Here is a 17,914-nt window from a genome sequence, read left to right on the forward strand (position 1 = left end):
AGTAACATTTGAAAGTCAAAGATTCCCAAGCCATTTCATTTTGAGACAATAGCTGGGTTTCCATCATCCTGCTTTTATTAGAATCGCATCAGAATCGAGTGATGGAAATGCTGAACTTCGAATAGAAAAAAAATGCCTTAATTCGCAAAAAAATTTTACGCTCACTTAAGGTGGGTTTGGTTTTTGGTGTTAATGCGAATAATGGGAGATGAAAATGCATTTTGCAAATAAATTCCTCCAAGTACATTAAAAAAGTCATGACTTTGTGCTATGGTATGGTAAATCCTAACTAACCAGCGGACCGATCTTGCTCCACAGCATCTGAAATGTTGTCATATGGTCATTTGGGAACGGCTGAGCAAAGTTTGTCATCAAAGTATTACTGTATAATTGCCTTCCAGAATTGTTGAACGACTGTGTTCCCAAATAGTAGCATCCACCCCTGAAAGCAATAAATGCATTCATTATGTTTCGTCTACTCATTCTGAGGTGCAAGTAATTTATTCTATAGCAAAATCATTATATTCAGTAGCTGATGTATAGTGCCAGTTTATCAAGAAGTGACGATTTTGTTCTCTTTGACTCATTGGATTGAAACAGTGCTTGTTCGCAAATGTTTTGTGTGATATTCCAATTTTGCGCATAGGGTAAATTCGCAACTTTGGATGGAAACCTGGCTAATGATGGTCCATGTGCAGAGGTGGGTAGTAACGAGTTACATTTACTTCGTTACATTTACTTGAGTAATTTTTTGGGGTAACTAATACTTTTTGGAGTATATTTAAAGATGGATACTTTTACTCTTACTTGAGTAAATTTTTTGGGAAAAATCTGTACTTTTACTTCGTTACTGTGGGCGACGCTCCTCTCGTTACTTTATCTTAATGCAATAAATGTTATAAATGCTTCAGTTTATTCCAAATGCGCCGTCTACTTTTCTCTGGACAATGAGCGATGCTCGTTCGCGAATGATACATTCTTTTGGAAAAAGTAAATGATGATTTCCACTTTTATAGCAATATATCTATAAAAATGAATTGGACTTCAACGTATAATTAAGTTGGTACACACACACACACACACACACACTTAAATTATGATGATTGTGTCAAGTTCGTGTCCAGAGTGAGACTCAATTCAGTGACCATTTTAAAAAGCAAACTTTTCACTCCTCAAAACTCAACAATAAGCGTGTATCTGGCAAAAAGTCTGAACATATGTTCTCTCACTCTCTCTCACACACACACACACACACACACACACACACACACACACACACACACACACACACACACACACACACACACACACCTAGACAATCAAACACTCCTGTAATACCTCAGAGATGAGGGCTAACCAGATACACACTCACAAATGGCCACTACAACAGTCTAGAGCCTTTCTTTGCCCGCTGACCCACAAAGCCCCTCTCCACTCACACAGCCTTCTGCTGCCCACTTGGCATGCTGGGATAGCGTCACTGTGATGACCGGGCCACAACTCTGTGATTTATGCCTGCACTTGTAATATCTCTTTTATCTATTCATGTATTTTCAGGGGTTTGCTTTCATTGCCAGCGCTGAAGTCTGTGATGTCCTCCCTTGTCGCTCAGGGGATTTTATTGGGTGCACCTGCATCCTATTAACACACACAAGCACAACAGGATAGTGTGAAGTCACTGAGGATTTGGGTGAAATGAATGAATGAATGAATGTCTGTTTCAGAGAAATACTATGTGTGTGTGTGTCTATCTGTCTATCTATCTATCTATCTATCTATCTATCTATCTATCTATCTATCTATCTATCTATCTATCTATCTATCTATCTATCTATCTATATACACAAAACAAATATTAAATATATTATTAAATAATCAATAATAATAAGTTATTATTATATATAATAATATTTAAAATTGATTATTATTGCCATTCCAAAGTACAAAGCACATCAATCAGATGCAAAATTATAATAATAAGTATGTGACTTTGCCTCGTCATATGAGTAAATTAATTTAAAAATACATAGTTGAACTCATTACAGAGCATCTCAAAAGGTTAGAGCTAAAAAGCTTGTCATTAAAATGAATTACGAAAGATGTATTATTTATAGTTAAATGGTAATATAAGACACAAATAAAAGTACAAAACTTTAACAATGTTTGTTCTGTTAAGACCAGTGTGCCAGTTATTCAGAATTTAGTCATAGCATCAAACTTTTTGATTTGTTTTCTTTATTTTGATATTCGTGATTGGGTCAAAGGGTCGGATGAAGTGAGAGACAGTTTTAAGATGGATGAATGGGCACACAGTGTGCGTTTAGTGAGAGGGGTGGAGAAACATGCAGGGTTCCCGCTGCGTGTGTGTGTGCGCGCTGTATAGCCGTGTTAAATGTCATTAGTGTGTGAGCGGCGGGGTCTGATAGGGGTAGCCATCCACCTGTCCCTGCGACACACAGCCGCAGTGGCTCAAGAACAAAGATGTGCATTCAACCTCCTGCTACCAGCATCGTTTCCACCTACACATGGCTGTGATCATACACGCACGCACAGTTGTGTTTGTACATATGGTGTGACTTCATGGCAAAAACCAAGAGGTGTCTCACAAGGATCCATCCTGTTCCCTTTTTCATTTTCACCCAGCTCCCCCTCCCTCGTTTCTCTTTATTTTTCATTCACTCGTTGCCCCAGGACAAACAGGTGGTCAAAAGTAATGAGTCCAGCACATCAGTGTTGCCGCCCAGCCTGATGACAAACAAGCCCAACAGGGGCTTCACTCACAAAGCAACACCGACCATACAATGCTGGTTCAACATGGCAATAAGTCTCAATGTTACACAACACTGATTTAGAGCCAGACTAACAATCCAACAACATTAGATTTACAGATAACAGATGATGCCTTCTTGACGCCAACAGTCATCAGCCTGTTCTGGAGTAAAGCTAACTAGATTTGTTTTTTATTTTATGAAGAAAAATAAGCTTGTACAAAATGCAAGGGTGTTTTGATAGTTACCAGGGCATTACTATGTAGTTACAAAGGTGTTCTGAGTTGTTGCTGGAGAATTTGGGGTATTTTCAAGTATTTAGAAGAGCCTGCTGCCAAGTCTCTTTGATATTCTGTCCCCTAGATATGGCTCGGGTTTCTCTTTAAATTCTTTTTTTTTTTTTCACCAGATTTATCATTAGTCAGGCAAAAATCTAAAGTTATAAAATACCTGTTTTAAATAGGGTTATTATAGTTAAGTAAAACTAAATCTAAAACCATTATATATATATATATATATATATATATATATACACACACACACACACAAACCGAAAATAAACCTGTTAACTTTAACCAATTTTACCTTTTAACTTTGCCCACTTTTTGAACCTAAACCCAAGAAATGAAAAACCTAGCTAAAATAAATAAAACAAAAATTCCCATCAAAACACTTTGGATCCATTTCATTTCACTGCATAGACATAAAAATAAAAGTACTACTGATACTAACTACATTATGAAGATCTGCAGCAGTATCAAACCGCGGATCAGAGAGGGAACACAGCTGCCACAGGTGCACGTCCACGTCTGCACACTTGGCAGGAAGATGTCAAAGGAGAAGACAGAGACACTGAGTTTGATAGAGAGACTTACAAACAGAAAAAGTGAGCTGGATAAAGGTGTTATGGGGGTTGCGGGCAGGCAACTGGAGCAGCTGTTGACCAGCACATGCTTTAGTCAGTCAACACAGTGGGAAGCACAATAAGGCCTGTTCTCCCACTGAGAGCAGTCTGTGATTGTGTGTGTGTGTTTTCTCATTAAAACTTGAGTTTAACCACAGAACAGAGAAACTCGGTTTTCACTTGAACCTATTTTTTTTTTTTTGATTAGTTTACAATAGAACCGAATACAAAGCAATAAGCGAGATCATACGTTGCAGATTTGATCACAGTAGTTAGGTATGATGCAAGCTGCGGCAACAGCGATATGATAAAAGGCAGCAATGTTCAATAAATGATTACATTTATTAATATTAATAATCATTAATTTTTTTTTTTTGGAAAACTAAAAACAACTGCCATACAAGTTGACAACTAACATGTGGTGGTGTTAAATTTATGCTGCAGTTTTTGGGTGTTTACTCAGAACTGTCTCAATGTAAATCTTTGCATAGGATTATACTTACAGTAGAAATTAAGGCCCAGTGGTTACTAATGTTGCCATATATTATCTTATTTGGGGGGTTAGGGATTTTTTCTAAAACTAATAGCGATTAATCCCACCTAACATTAAAGTTTTTTAATATACTTTTATATTGCAATAATTTCACATTCAATCTTCAAATTAATGTAAAAACAACATAAAGACAACTATATATTTTTAAATGTTTTAAAGGCAAGTATAACTGATACCAATTCTACTGAGGTCTCTAGGAAACCATTTGACCATTGACTAGCCATTCAACATTACATTAACTATAACTGAGAGCTATCAATTTAAACATTTATTAGACTTAAAAAAAAATAACAACTTCTAGTGAATAAATATCATATTTAGCTACCAGTGCCCTCCAGCAAATAAGACATACACAGAAACTGAATAAAGTTAAACACTGAATTCTAAATTAAATATAGATGAATCCTTAAAGCTTGTGTGTTCTTTGATTTACAGACATCACAGCAGTTGGGTTATTAGGTTGTTTGGCTGCTTTAAGAGCTGCCGCTGCAGAACATGACACGGATCTGACACGCATCCCATTTTCTCACAACTCTTTACCTTTTTCTGACTCACTTCAGGTCTTAAAGTCTCTGCTAATGAGCTGATGAGTTTAATCGGGTGTGTTAGGGAGACAGTGCTGAGCTGCTTAGGGCAGTTTAGAGGACCACAGCATTTCAGAGACATTTTCTTAAATCTGACTCATATATAACAAATGCTTACATGCATAATTTTAAGACAGCATGAATTATTCGTTAATTTCATGACTTAATTGACGACATAACTACAGTACAACATTGCATGCTTGTACTTTCATTTGTGCTTTAACATGAAATGATACAGGCTAAAGCACCTGTCACCACATTTGAGCATGCAATTGAAGAGCACAGTATAACGGCTGACAGGACAGGAAAATTGGTTTTCACTGAAATATGGCCTGACAACATCTCATCTGACCGCCGTTCACTGTTGTTTTACTGAAGTTCTTCGTCACCTGTATCTTTTCTGTGCTTGTTTGACTAGCGCCTGTCACTGAGGTGAGGTTGGAGCGTGCGTCTGAACAATTTCCCATTTGATGTGGTCGTAAAGATATCCTGTATCTAAATAAATGCAATTCTTGTCAAGAAAAAAAAAGAGACATAAGCAGGAGTCATGAGTGGGGTGGCCAACCCTAGCTCCACCCCTCCATTAATTGCATTAAATATTTGTGTGTGTATATATATATATTATTTTTTTTTATGCGTTAATACCTTCATTTTGACAGCAGTGATATGTGTATATTTCTAGTCTTACTTGATCTTAGTGCAGCGTTCAACACCATAGATCATGACATACTCATAGATCGATTACAAAACTATACAGGTATTCAAGGGCAGGCTCTAAGATGGTTTAGATCCTACCTGTCCGATCGCTACCATTTTGTTTATTTAAATGGGGTGTCATCTCATTTATCATCAGTAAAATATGGAGTGCCACAAGGATCCGTCCTAGGTCCCCTTCTATTTTCAATATACATGTTGCCCCTTGGTAATATTATTAGAAAATACGGAATTAGCTTCCACTGTTATGCTGATGATACTCAGCTATATATCTCAACGAGACCAGATGAAACTTCCCAATTATCTAAGCTAACAGAGTGTGTTAAAAATGTAAAAGATTGGATGACAAATAATTTTCTCCAACTAAATTCGGATAAGACAGAGATATTAATTATTGGACCAAAAAACACCACACAGAATCTTGTAGATTACAATCTGCAGCTAGACGGATGTACTGTTACTTCCTCTACAGTCAGAAATCTGGGTGTTATATTGGACAGCAAATTGTCTTTTGAAAATCATATTTCCAATGTTACAAAAACGGCATTCTTCCATCTTAGAAACATTGCCAAGCTACGAAACATGTTATCTGTTTCTGATGCAGAAAAGCTAGTTCATGCATTTATGACCTCTAGACTGGACTATTGTAATGCACTTCTAGGTGGTTGTCCTGCTTCATCAATAAACAAGCTACAGGTAGTCCAAAATGCAGCAGCTAGAGTCCTTACGAGGTCAAGATCATATTACCCCAATGTTACAGTCTCTGCACTGGCTACCTATTAAGTTCCGTATCAGTTACAAATTATCATTACTTACCTATAAGGCCCTAAATGGTTTAGCTCCTGCGTACCTAACTAGCCTTCTACCACGCTACAACCCATCACGCTCCCTAAGGTCACAAAACGCTGGACTTTTGGTAGTTCCTAGGATAGCAAAGTCCACTAAAGGAGGTAGAGCTTTTTCACATTTGGCTCCCAAACTCTGGAATAGCCTTCCTGATAATGTTCGGGGTTCAGACACACTCTCTCTGTTTAAATCTAGATTAAAATCGCATCTCTTTCGCCAAGCATTCGAATAATGTATCTCTTAAATTGTGAGTGTAGTTGCATCTGCATTTTTATTCTTTAGCTTGGGTTAAACTAATTTTACTTTGTTGGATCAGCAGCTATGCTAATGATGTCTCTATTTTGTTTCTATGTTTTGCCACGGGATGTAACTAGGATTTACACAAGCTCCAGTCTGGATCCAGAACACAGAAGAGATGATGCTGACCCTCAGAGGACCCCAGATGATCCTAACCTTGAATCAACAAACAGAACTAACAATTATTGCTACATGTGTGACTGCATCATATAATTACTATTAATTAATAATATTGATAGTTCATCATCTAGCTGACTACGTCTTGTATTATTATTATTATTTTTTATTTTTTCTAAAATCCTGTCAAACGTGCACAAACTACTAGCCACTACTAAATATTGTAGAAACATAATTTTCTGTAAAGTTGCTTTGTAACGATTTGTATTGTAAAAAGCGCTATACAAATAAACTTGAATTGAATTGAATTGAATATAAAAAAGTATTTTTACTTTAAGTGGTCACATTAATCTCCACTTGCACTTGTGAACTTTAAGTATTAATAACAGCCAATTGGCTTAAAAGACAACTGTAGTTAGATTAGTGAGGAATTCTGGGTTCAGCCCAAACTCATGGTAGGATAGGGTGCTCGCCAACTCCTAATTTCCTCTTGAGCTCTGTAATTCTTCCACAGCTTAAAATGCGTCCAGGATGCTATCTGCTAATCTCTATTTGGCTTGAATTCGACATTTTTCCCTCCAAGAATCGCCTGGAGACAGGACATTAAGAAGAAAAGAAGACAGAGTTGGCACCGAATTCTTGTATTATTCACAAACAGCGCTCCTCAAGTCAAGCTTGTAACCTCCAAAGAACCTCTGCTGCTGTAATCCAGACCCAGGACATTATAATTACAACTGAACGGCTGACCTGTGCTTGAGATCTACATGGAGACTGCAGTATGCTAGGGGAGCAGGGTGCAGAGAATAAAAACTCACATTAGATCTTTTTTCCATATTCCTCAAAACACCCTCACTGTCATAGTCACCTGTCTGATGAATGGAGAACCATTAGAGAGAAAACAGGAGAAAGAGTCATACAGAATGAAAGGGAGCTGAAGGTCTGAGGTAAAAGATTAAGAGCAGAAACATGGAGAGAAGGATGTAGAGTGATATATCCAAAGAGTATAAACCGAGGGTAAGGGAAATCCTGTTCTTGTGTAGCCAGACTTGACTATCAGCATACAGTCTGATCAACATCACAGTTTGTTCTGGCCAAGAACTTCTGCCTTAGACAGGAAAAAAAACTGTCTGAACAATATGCAAATTGACCAATGTTTTGGCACGAAGTCACAGTTTACAATATGATGGATTTTAGATTAAAAAACATGAGTTAGTACACCAAAAATATATTGCAACTCAAGACTAATATAAAAGAGAGAGTGTTTATTGTTGTTAGGGAACATCTGAAAATATAGGGTATCTTATTCATTTACTAACACAGAAATACATTTTAACATATCAAACAAGTTTTGTGTGCAGTAACATATAGTCCATAAAAAGCGGTCTTATCTTCTTAGCTGAAAGTAAAGAAATCCAGAAGCCTCTCATTTACAAATACTTTATCCAGATGTTGACGCACAACACACGCAGACTCAAAACATTAATGAAATCCACATTGTGGTTGCCATAGCGACCAGCCCTGGCATTGACCCCCCTACCGCTCTCCTGGAGTGAGCCGTAAACAGCTGGTACGTCTGGGACAGACTGCCACCTACACACTATCACATGCGCTCACACATGCACAGACACACATCGGCGCTCGCCGAAATACAGAGAAAAAAACACATGTTTGTTTGTGTATGTACAGTACATGCATTTGTGTGATTCATAACCCACCTACACTTATAAATTATACACATCCATTAAACAAGTACAGGAAATCAAGAAAAAACACTTATAATTATCTAAAGACCATGGATCGGCTCGATGAGTTTATATACGTACATATATACAGTATATTTCCTTTTGAAACAACAACTTTGGTTGGGACAGATCAGATCACATCTGAAGGATTTCTGAAGGATAATGTGACTCTGAAGACTGGAGTAATGTTGCTGAAAATTCAGTTTGGCCATCGCAGGAATAAATTACATTTTAAAATATATTAAAATGGAAGAAAGTTACTTTAAACTTGAATAATATTTCACAATATTACAGTTTTTACAGTATTTTTTAACGAAATAGCCTTTTTGAACATAAGAAACGCCCAACTAATACACTATATGTTAAAATTGAAATTGTATTAATTTGATTAATGTTTAGGAGTACAGTGGCATATAATAGTCTTAAAGATAACACTGAGTCACACACACACACACACATCTCAGTCCTAAAGACAAATTCTCTGGTGATAAGTTCATGCTTGGCTGGGCTGAGAGAAACAACTGACTGACTCTCATCCGCTAAGTGCAGTGTCTCTGTGGAGTCAAGCGGCCCACAAACTCTCAGACAGGAGGCTAATCTGACCCCTAAAATCCCAGCAGAGATACAGAACAACAAAGTCATTTACACACACACACATATGCACAGATAAACACACAAACAAAAAGGCTTCTTGCAGCCAAATTGTGCATATGGAGGCTAACAAGGTCATGATAAACAGCCAAACCTTTACCATTTGATTGTGACACACAGATTGCCTCTACGGTGGTCGCTCTCAGAAAGCCACATTATATATTCAGCAAAACCAACTCAAACTGTAGAGCAATGAAACATTCACACATGTGAAGTCTACGTTACCACACACGCATACAGAATCGCTCTGCTTGCACAACTCTCTCACAGCCCTCTTCACTCGCATCTCACCAACGCTCACGAATGCATGAGTATGTGTGTGGGTTGAAAACTCAATCAAAGCCTTCTTGATTGTGTGAGGAGGCCTCTCAGCAAGACTCCAGCATACTGTTGGAGAATGATGTCCTGATAGAGTCAGCAAAAGAGTTGATGCGCTTCTCAAAGTACTTGAAGACAACAGCTAAAGCATCACTATCACTGCTCAGTTAGTAATTTGAACAACCCCTTATACTAAAATATTAAACTTCACTGTATATCTTGTCCTGTACCATGCTACAAACATGATACTGTAATTTAAAATGTATGGTTTATTAAAGAAACATGCTATTACTTTCCTTAGAGAATTGAATTACTTGAGAAAACTTGAGAATCTAACACAATTTTGACATGCTCTACCAACTGAGCTACCAGGTAAATTACATAAACAGAGGGACGTAAGCCATACCTAGCTAACAGTATATTTGTGCACACCACAACCCCCCCAGTATTTTCAGCATTAATTTTTGTCATAGGGATTTAAACGTTTTCTTTGAATAAGAGTTATTATTAATTGAAAACTTGAAAAAAAAAAAAAATATATATATAATCTTATTTCTAAATCAGATAAAAAGACAAAAGGTCGAAGACTTGACAGCTTTCCTGAAAGAACATCAATTAACAATCTAGCAGCTCACAGTCTGTCTTTAAAGGTTTATAAGTAATTTTTCAGAATCAGCTCCCCAAAATGAATAAAATAAATGGGATTTTTACTTCTGGAACCCAAGTGTTGCATTCTACCACCAAGCAATCACCAAAAAAAACAAACAAAAAAACACAGTCTAGCATCATGGTGGAGATCTGCGCAGAGAGGCTCATGTTTTACAAATAAAATCGAGACACAGCAGAATAGTACAACTGATAAGGAACTATATTAAAGTCAAAAACACAGCATGTGTGCTCATGAGGTGACCTTTGAAATCCCCCTCCACTCCGAACTTAAATGTCATATTGAGTTTTTACTGTCTGACAGAATAATACACATAAATCAAAATGAGACAACCTCCTAGCTAGCTATCTAGCCAACAATATTACATTGCAATAATCAGAATGAGCTTTATTCGTCAAGTGTGTGCAAACACATATGCTTGGTACATATATAAATACATATATGACATGAAAACAGAAAGAACATTTAAATAGGTAAGACTAAGGAAAAAAAACAAAACATAAATAATAATAATATTAATAATGTGGTATACATCAAACATAAGATTTATGTACATATTTTTTTACTTTATGTACAGCTGTATAAATAAAAATATGCATATATATTTACATAATACTTGTGAGAGAGGCAATAAATAATAATTAAGAAATTAATTACAGAAAACAGGTAGTAATTTCTGGATGAGACAGATTCCTGGATGAGACAGATGACTGTGGTGTCATCTGCAAACTTCAGGAGTTTGACAGAGGTGCAGTCATTTGGGGGAAGAGCAGTGGAGACAGCACACACCCCTGAGGAGCTCCACTGCTGATGGTGTTGGTATTGGATGTGAGTTTTCCCAGCCTCAGTTTATACTGGAGGGTATTTGTGATGGTGTTGAAAGCGGAGCTGAGGTCCACAAACAGGATCCTTTCATAAGTCCCTGGGTTGTCCAGATGTTGGAGGATTGCTGACTGTGTCATCCACAGACCTGTTTGCTTGGTAAGCAAACTGCAGGGGTTTCAGAAAGGGTCCAATAATGTCCTTCAAACAGGCCAACACCAGTCTCTCAAATGACTTCATGACCACAGACATTAAAGCAACAGGTCTGTAGTCATTTAGTCCTGCGATGTTTGGTTTCTTGGGTGCAGGGATGATGGCGGAGCATTTGATCTGTTGAAGATCAGTGCGAAGATGGATGACAGCTGAACAGCACAGGCAGGCTGGAGAGACACCTTCTGGGCCTTTGGCTTTCTTTATCTTCTGTTTTCTGAAGGCTTCGTCTACATCATCTTCGCAGATCTTAAATGCTGAGAAGCAGTAGTGGGGAGGGAGGGGAGGGTGTTGATGGTTGTGTTGTGACATTGTAAGAGCGGGTGTATGGTGTGAGACCAGGCTTTTCGAACAGGCAGTAAAACTCATTCAAACCGTCGGCTAAAAGTTGATTCTCCAAAGAGAATGGGGTCTTTTAGCTGGTGATGGCTTTCAGGCCCTTCCACATTAATGTTGTTTTTAGCACTTTTTAGCATACTAATGTAATGGTTTTTCTGCTTTACAGAGTAACTTCTCTTAACCACTCTTATCTCTCTATTCAGTGTGTATTTGGCCTGTTTGTACAAGGCTTGGCCCAACTCCAGTATGCATCCTCTTTGGCCTGGCGAAGCTGTTTGGGTTTTGAACTGAACCAAGGTTTGTTGTTGTTAAATGTTAAATAAGTCCTGGTGGGAACACACATGACCTCCTAGAAACTGATGTAGGATGTCACGGTGTCAGTGGGCTCATCAAGATCAGTGGCAGCAGCTTCAAAAACACTCCAATCATTGCAGTCGAAACACTTAAACAGCCAGCAAACTAACCACCTAATCAGAGGAAACATTTGCTTAGCCTTAGACCATTTACAGAGTACAACAAATTCAAAAAGCATTAGATAGTTGTAAGCCAAAAATCGATGGTCATTTCTGAGTGAGGCATCCTGTCTGATTGTGTTTTAGATGAAATGTGAGGGCTCTTAACCTTCGTGTTTGAACAGAGCTCTGAGCCTCCTCAGTGAACTGTTTCTTTCCCATCAGAGATATTTGTGTAGATTTAGCTCGACTGAAGCATCTTGAAGCAAGACTGCTATAAAAGGCTTCTGAAAGCTTCAACCATAGTAAACCTCAGTCAATTGATGTGACATTCAGCCAAGTATGGTGACCCATACTCAGAATTCATGCTCTGCATTTAACCCATCCAAAGTGGACACACACACACACACACACACACACACAAACACACACACACGCTCAGTTGGCAACGTATAGTATATACACCTAGAAAAGTAGTGCTACCTCAAAAAGAATTTTCAGACAGGTTTACATCTCAGGTAACAATTGTTTTAACTGAATAACTGTGCGTAAAATACTTTAGCTGGCTAGCATTTGGCACTATTTACAAATTACACAAACAATTTATAGAGACAAAAACAGCTTTATTAAAGGGATGGTTCACAGAAATATGAACATTGTCACCATCTACTCACCCCTGTGTCATTCCAAACCTGTAGGACTTACTTTCTTCTATGAAACACACACACACACACACACACACACACACACACACACACACACACACACACACACACACACACACACACACACACACACACACACACACAAAGAGATTTTGACCATACAATGAAAGTCAATGGGGTCCAAAACAACAACAATGACCTTCATTTTTTTCATAATTATACAATTAATACATTATTAATTATATAACTAATAAATTACCAATTACAAATAAATTTAAATAAAACTAACTTAAAATATCTTCTTTATATCTTCAAAATAGCAAGTTATTTGGACCATGAGGGTGAGTAAATGATGACATAATTTTCATTTTGGGAAAATTCATTTCATTTCATATTTTGCTAACAGTTGTATAAAGTCAGATAAAGAACATAGCAGAGTTCACAGGAAATGCACGTGGGCTGTAAAAGGGTTAGCGAGACAGACAGCGAGAGAGACAAAAGAGGAGTGGAATAATAGAGAGTTAGACTGGACCTGAGATACGTAGCTGGAAACTGCAGCCAGTCGATAGAGAGTGAGTACATTAATAATGTATGACTGAAATCCTCTCACAGGGGCCGATGAGGTGAGGGGCCATATGAGTGTGTGCGTGTGTTTGCCACATTATTCAACCATATTTTACGAGTCGCATGGGCATTTGTAGATAATCTCTGTCAGAGCTGACAAAATAGTGATCCACACTCCCTCTCCTGACAACAGTGGAATCCGCATACTGTGACACTAATGAGAGGAAGATGCACAGGCAGCCTAGGATTGCCTCGTTGTGGCGCGTGGCACCCGGGCACAGCTGCCGGCCATGCTCGGAGCCCCCTCGGGGGGATGCCAGTAAAGCCCTGTAACCTGTCTGTCCGTCAGTCTGTCAATTAGCCCCTGTTATCTCCTCTACAATGTACCAGGCGGGCACAGGTCTTGAACTTTTTCTATCCGTCTATAGGTAGGGGGCTTTAGCTCATGGTCCCGGTCAAAACCCTACTGTCAGATAAGCTAACCGATGAGACCTACAAATGTGATTACCATCCATCTGCCTCCTCCTCCATCTAACAACACATTTAGACACAGAACAATACTTTAGGAATCAAATATATTATTAGTGTACACTGAAAAATCATTAATATCAATATCAGATGAATTCTTAAAAAATATTTAGTTTTTCCTAGTATTTGTTTGCTACTTTTTGCAGAATATTTTAAAATAAAAATGTATAAAGTAATTATCTGTAGCACAGTCAGACACAATACTTTAAACATATAATTAGCACACTTTCAATTATACCACTTTTTTATTATTATTAAATCATACAATACATTTATACAGTATATACAATCCATATATATCCCACAATTGGACAAAAAACGATATTTCAAACATAATAATAGTGCACTTTAATAATAGCTTTTTTCCTAGTATTTATTCTTATTTAATTATTTCCTTATTTGTTTTTTGAGTTTGCGTTTTTCATAGTAATAAAAAATTAAATAATTGAACATATATTGCAAAATCTTGACAAATAAATTTTTACTATTTTACAGAAAATAATTAAATATTAGTGAGAGATATTCAAATAGAGATAAATTGATTCAAATAATCTGATTATAGTTTTTTTCTTAGTTTTATTCAAATAATTTTTCTCAAAAAAACAATCAAAAATAAGAATGAAAATGTTTATTTTGTTGATGAGATTACCATTTATTGTGTATGGGGCTAGAATTGTTGCATTATTCCAAATAAATTGATTATGATCCACAAATAAATGTAAATTGCTTAACAAAAAACAAACATATCCACAAAATAAATAGAATGAGATCCACAAATATATCGTAAGAGTTTCATAAACATAAATTAAATTCAGTAATAAAAAAATGAGACTTGCAAATAAAATGTATATACAGAAATATATTTATATTCTACAAACACAACTTTGTCTGAAAGTTATTACCATTGTTTGGGGAGGAAAACATATATCATTGTGTCAAGCCTCGTTCAGAGTAGACAGCATCGCAGTAGATTTCTATTTGCTTTGGACACATTGCGAGGGTATAGCTGATGATGTTCAGGATCTGTGAATGATCATAAATTGTCTGTAATCTTGAGCTTATCCTCATTCACTGTTCCTGATGGAAATATAAAAAAGCCTTACATTCCAACAATCTTTTGGAAACAGTTTTTTTTTTCACACAAAAAGTACTTCAGCTCAATTTGAAGGAAGTGTCCATAGAATGGAGCTCCTTACAGGGGTACAAAATTAATCTGCTCCAGCCCTGATAGGAAAGTAAAATGTGATTGGTTATAGAGAGAACGTGCTACGATTGGTCAGCGGAGTGTGGCTGTTATCTGATTGGCTTGACCAGACGGTAGGTGGTGTCCACGCAGTTGTGGATCTGTGTGCGTCTTGATGCTAGAAATGTCTCAAAATCCACAAATGCTCGCAGTGATCCACAAATGCACAGTGCCCGATCCACAAATGTATGGCGAGCGATCCCCAAATACGTGCACCAATCTACAAATTCACAGTATGTGATTCACAAATAAATGCCAGACAAAGTTGTGCTTGTAGAATAAAAATATATATTATAATATTTTTTATTTGCAAGTCTCATTTTTTTTTTTTTGTGAATTTAATTCATGTTTGTGAAACTAACAACTATTTATTTGTGGATCTTATTCTATTTATTTTGTGAATATATATGTTTGGTTTTTGTTAATCACTTTCCATATATTTGTGGATCATAATCTATTTATTTGTAATAATGCAACAATTCTACCCCCATAATTGTGCTGGACAAAGATGGAGAGGTTTCAATACAGCACAATAGCGGTTAGTATTAAAGCCAGATCTCAGTGGTATCTAAACTGATAATTCAGTTTGAACTGACAGCAGGGCAGAGGCTGAGCTACTGTCTGAAGAGTGAATAATTCAGCTGTCAAAGCTCAGAGCAACAGGCTGAGGGCTGTGTCTCCCTCACACACACACACACACACACATGCAAGCAGTGGTGTACTGTATATCAGCAGGGGAAATGAAAGGGGCCTTATTGATTTCAAGAAAGCAGCCAGACAGTGGGTCGCTCTGACCCGGGGCTGCATAATAATCCAGGTTTGATCATGTGAAATTAGAGAGTGAGAATGTCAAAGTGAGAGTGTAACTGAACGAGGGCTTCTTTTGTTTGCAGAAGACAAAAGACATCAAAATTCCACTCTTGATTTCAGCACAAACAATGTGTTTGTTGTGAGCATGTCATGGTTTATGCCCCTTTTCCTGGCTCTTTGTTTCTGACTCACCCCCTCTGTATGTGTGGAAATCTCTAGCGTGTGTGTTTGTGTGTTGAATGCGTGTGTATATACAGATGGCGGGTTTGACTGCACCCCACTGCTCTCTTGGCTGCTTTGCAGGCGTACACTCAGCGTGATTGGCTGGCCGAGGTTTGGGAAGAAGGGGGGAAACACCGTGATGGCTCAGGTGGCCCAGTCTGGTACCAGTCATATCATAAACAAGCCTCTTCCACTCAGCCATGAGCTCAATGCGGACTTGTGAAAAAAACAATTTAGCAAAACCACATGGACGCATCTGATGCCCCATCCTCCAATTCACTCACAAATCATGAGATGGTGATATGATAGAGACATGTCCCAATTTCTTTCCCTCCTCTGGGACAGCTAAGGAGGAGGTAGATGAGCTCTAGCGAAGGAACCCTAAAACACCACCGCAAGAAATAATGGGCCCTCACTTTGTAGAAAATTGTGAAAGAAAACACACGCCGTTTCCATTCGCCTCATTTAATCCAGCCGCTCTGACAGGACCCTTCGGTTACACTGTCGAAGAGGAAGTCATGGAAATATTCCGGTAATGAGCCTCGGCTGTCTTTGGGTCTCATTTTGTACATCCAGCCAGCACAGCGAGAGGCAAATGTAGCTCATTTTTATTTGACTGGATGGATCTGCACCAATCACCTTAAGCTTATTTGAGCTTCTGGCTTAAAGCTAATACGAAATGCATTTCTTTATCTTATGGTTTTAGCATACAGTTTGCTTGTGTTAGTTTCTTACGACCTGTCATTCACTATGCCTGTTCCTTCAAAACAAACTTCAGAGACAAATCTCATTCAATTATTTTGGTGCCAATCAAAAAGATCACTAAATATTCAAGATTTGGTATAAACCAAATGTAAAAGTATAAAAACTGGTATTTAAAAAAAGCACCAAATAACTTACTTAAACATTATTATTATATGTTTTTTTTTTTACAATAAAGATATCTAAACATCATTTAGAAGTTAAATTATTTTAGAAGGAAAACTGCATCTTATTTTTCTTTCTCCACTGGAAATTTTTGTGTACTGCTCATAAACCCTGCTAAATTGTGCTAGACTTATTGTTATTGCTATTGTGTTGTATTAAAACCTCTACATTTTTGTCCACCACAATCAATGGTAATCTCATCAGCGAAATGTTAGTTAACATTTTCATTCAGATTTTTGATTGTTTTGAGATGCAAATTAAAAACAAAGTAAGAAAAACAAAACAAAAAATATATACATTTTAAATAAATAAATAATATTCAACATCACACAAATAATCATGTACTAGTCATATTTTTTTCGTTTTTAAAAATATATTCTTCTTATTATTAAATAAAATAAATTATTACAAAAATATACCAATAATAATATTAACAACAATAACAATAATAATAAGAGAGCAAATATCATTATTATTAATTATTAATAATACACTATAAACAAATACAAATAAATGTATTATTATTATAGATAAGGCCTAAACTAGTCTTATGGTCTGGTGCACACCTGCAATGAAAAATGATACTTCAAAAGCTTCAAAATCCTTCCAGGTCTGGGGCAATCTTCATTCAGTGCTTTATATTTCCTTCCCAACATTCATCACTATCTCTGGCGTGTATCACCCACTGGTTTGCTTCCTGCTCCCTGTTGAGTTCTGTCAGCATCATGCCAGCGCACCACTCGAGACTGACATCCATGACTCAACCAGCAGAGGCAACATACGCTTGCTGCATTAGTATTATAAGCGTGATGCTAATGCACGGTGCATCACACACACTAAACAGATATAACTGAAGACAGTGCTTTCTGTCAATAACCTACACATCTAACTCTAGAGAGCAGGTCATGGAGCAGAGATGGGAAACCTGACGATGCGAAACCCAGCCTTATTAAAGTGAGTCCAGGAGGATA

At 37.2% G+C, this 17,914-nt stretch overlaps 1 protein-coding gene across 2 annotated transcripts in view; it reads right to left on the reverse strand.

Annotated features, from left to right (window-relative positions):
* LOC132129438 (plexin-A2-like) overlaps positions 1 to 17,914 on the reverse strand; it is a 193,320-nt gene that overhangs the window by 87,092 nt on the left and 88,314 nt on the right. The window lies entirely within an intron of this gene.

The sequence above is a fragment of the Carassius carassius genome, chromosome 46 (genome assembly GCF_963082965.1).
Source record: "Carassius carassius chromosome 46, fCarCar2.1, whole genome shotgun sequence".
Classification (NCBI taxonomy): domain Eukaryota; kingdom Metazoa; phylum Chordata; class Actinopteri; order Cypriniformes; family Cyprinidae; genus Carassius; species Carassius carassius.